The following is a 3,880-nucleotide window of genomic DNA, read 5'->3' on the forward strand; positions in this document are numbered from 1 at the left end:
TTGGGTCAAATGAGATGTGTGTGCCCAGAACTATATATAATCTTCTTTGTATTTCGCTGGAGATGGCATTTCTGAGTTTTGTTCAATTGAATTTGGACAGATGTTTTAATAGTCACTTCTAGAGTTGGCCCTGGAGAATATCTTCCTTTTTTTCTTTTCCCGATTCTCTGAAAAACCCTGACTAATTCACATTATCACAGTGATATCACAATTCAAGTTTTTCCAAACACTATAGCTGCAAAATAGAAGGAAGCTACTCAGAATGTAATACTATTGTGAATGATTGAGAAAGAAAACATTATTATAATTAAGCTACCAGGTTTCAATGTATTTTATTGTTGCTTAGAAAATCCTAGCATACCCAGACTTTACAGAGATTTGATGATCCGAAGAAGAGCTGAACTCATGGACCAAAATAACTATGCATATAAAAAGTACAATTACTTACCTAAAAAAGATGATGTGGTTAACTTTATATGGCAATCCAAGTGTTATTGGAACAGGAATTAAAAAAATAGCTTAGGGGCGCCTAGGTGGCGCAGTGGATTAAGCCGCTGCCTTCTGTTCAGGTCATGATCTCAGGGTCCTGGAATCAAGCCCCACATTGGGCTTTCTGCTCAGCAGGTAGCCTGCTTCCCTTCCTCTCTCTCTGCTCGCCTCTCTGCCTACTTGGGATCTCTCACTGTCAAATAAATAAGTAAAATATTTTTAAAAATAGCTTAAAAGTATATGATAAAATAATGATATAATATACAAAGAAAAGACACTATACTGTGAATATAAATTAAGTGAAAAATGTTGAAATAAAGAATACAATAAATGGAGACTAAGATGAATATAGCTGTAAAATGAATACATGAGTTGGGAAAAACAAACAAACAAACAAACAAATTAATGACTTCTGCCCAAATGCAGCAGAAAAGAAAAAAAATAAAAAAATATTTAAATAAGTACTGAGATAAATTTTGGAGAATTAAAGAAAGATAAAAATTACCAGACTTAAAATGATGCCAAACATGAGAAATCAGAAACAAAACAAAACAAAATCCACACACACACAAAACCACTCATATACATTATGGTGAGTTTTAAGAATATCAAAAACATAGAAGAGCATAAATGATGCCCAAGAGAAGAACAGATCACCTAAAATGTACAAGAATAATACTGACAGCAGAATTCTCAATAGTAATAGCATATAAAGGAGACAGCTGGGGGTTTGTATAGATGGAAAAGATATTTGAAACTAGATATTATACATCAAGCCAAATTATTGATTAAATTTGAGAGCACAGTAAAAATACAATGAAGCATGTTAGGTCTTAGAACATTTATCACACAGAGACACACATTTTAGAAAACTTCCTTGGAGGACAGCTCAATTTAGATAGAGAAAACAGAATTATGTACTCAAAGGCACATTTTGAAGGAAGGATTGAATATAGTCTGCACTGCAAATATTCTTTAATCGTATGTTCTGAATTTCCTAAATTTAAGAAGTATTTGTTCAAATATTTATCTTTAAATAAACCCTAGGAGACTTTTTCTTGGATTCTGGAAAATCAGTCCATTTGGATACAAATCTTTTTGTCACTGATGGAAATTTTGATAGCCCTTAACGTGGAATGCCTAATGTATTGTTACAGCAATTGTAATTTGCCAATACATGGGTGATGTGTGTGTGTTGTGTGTGTTTATTATTATTTTTGATGGTTTTACTCTTCTATGAGATTTTTAAGTAGACATAATTTTAATAAATAAATTATGATTTGTTGAAATTTATCTGAGGTTATATATAATAAAATGAAATTTGTGTGAACTAAAGAAGTTCGTCTCCATTTTTTTGTTTTAAGAGTAGACTGGTCTTTAAAAATTGTCCAAAGAAGTACATTATATTCATTATTAAATTTGATAATATACAATAAAGTATTTATGGGCATATGGAACCATATCAAATTCTACTATTAATTCATATTAATAATTACCATAAGAGGAAAAAGGGATATTTTTCAAAATGAAAATTAGCATATTTTTCAGAATATGATATAGTGTTATTCACTGAACAGAGGGAACAAATGTCAAAGTTTAACACAGTTTACAGAATGTTTTAACATAAATTGAAATTTAAATCTGACCCAATTTCACAGTTTTAAGTAAAATGGTAGCACTTATAGTTGGGGATGCCCAGCTTGCTCAGGGCGGAACACCACCCCTTCACAGAAGCTGGGCAGCGGGGGATACCTCGCTTGCTCATGGCGGAATGCAGCCCCCTCACAGAAGCTGCGCTGGCTGGAAGCCCGGCCAGCCCAGGGCGGAATGCCGCCTGCTTCAGGAAAGCGGAGCACCCGGGAACGACAGGTTAGCTCAGGGTGGAATGAAAATCGCCTGCCTCCCTTATCCGCCATAGAGCCTTTCTCTTCCCAGAAGTGCCTGTTGCTAGTTAGAAGAGTTCTTTCAATGTGCTTGTTTAACTATAAACTTTATCCTCCTTCTTGCTTGTCAGCAAGATGGGATTAACATTTGACCTTCCTCAATCCTTCTATTGGCTATTGTTTTCTATCCAATAAAAGTGAGACTGTCGAGTTGCTCTTGGCAGACGTCCTTTTCGACTGTTGTCCCCTGCTCCCAGTCTTTTCCAGCTGACTGGTTCGTGCCTAATTCTTCTCTCGTCGCAATCTGGAAGCAGCACCCAAGTTTTCTTGGGCTTCCTGTTTTTGGTGTTCTGTTCCACTCATCTCTGCCAACGCCCCCAGGTCCTCAAAATGGTTTTCTATGGTATCTTCCAGAAAACTTCTGATGTCCTCTTTAGTATGTAGGCTACATCAGTAGGGAATAGCGTTAAAACCTCTTCTGTTCCATGTGGATATTCACGTCGTTGAGCACCGCTTGGTCAAAGTCTGCCCTTTTCTGTTGGTCTGTTTTCTCTGGTCACTTCAGGAGTCCTTTTGTAAGAAATCCTATCCCATCAGATGCTCCTCTCACTCTCTTTCTCCCTTACTCTTGCTCTGGCTTCTTTCTTCAGATTTGCCGGGGAATGACGAGTCCTTTTCATTCCTATGAAGATAGAAGAATTGGCTAATCCACAGATACCATTTTTAGTGATATACAAGTGTATATATAATAACTGATATGGAGATGTACATGTGCACCTACATATATATTCTTTAATCTATAAAGTATGGAGGTTGGATTAAGTCTGAAGTCTCTCATACAGCTTGATAACCTGTGACTCTTTGATCAATAACTTCCATTTTCCCACAGGTCAGAGAAATGGGAACAAATGCACATATGAACATATGTAGCACGTTAAAAAATGATCACAAATCCTATGACTCCCCATTCCCTTTGATTCACATGGGCTATGTGATTGTGTTAAACAGTGAAATAAATGTGTCAGTTTCAGGCCCAAGTCCAAAAGGAACCCCTCTCTTGGAACATTTGCTATTGGAGCTCTGAGTGGACAGGAAATAAGTCCAACAACCTTGTTACAAAGACTGCACGGAAGTGGAGGGCCATCTGAGCCTCATCTCCCAACTGTACCCATCAAAGTGACAGGCATGTGCATAAAGTCATCCTGAATCCTCTAGACCAAGCAGCCGCCTGCTGAAGGCCACCACCCACTGACCTCAGTTAATGCCGTATTAAGCATAAAAATTGCCCCATGAGATCCTGCCCTAATTTCTGACCCCCAAAACATATGTAATATGACAAAAGGGTTGTTTTAAGCCCCCAAATTTTGAAGTCATTACATAACTAATTGGGTAACATGGCAAATACGTATCCAAACTAATGGAAATCAAGGAATATGTTTAAAGGCACCAAGTTATCTTAAAAAGTTCTCTGAACACACAGAAAAACAGAAAGAGACCCATAACTACAG

This window comes from Mustela nivalis (assembly GCF_964662115.1).
Source record: "Mustela nivalis genome assembly, contig: HAP1_SCAFFOLD_211, whole genome shotgun sequence".
NCBI classification, from domain to species: Eukaryota; Metazoa; Chordata; class Mammalia; order Carnivora; family Mustelidae; genus Mustela; species Mustela nivalis.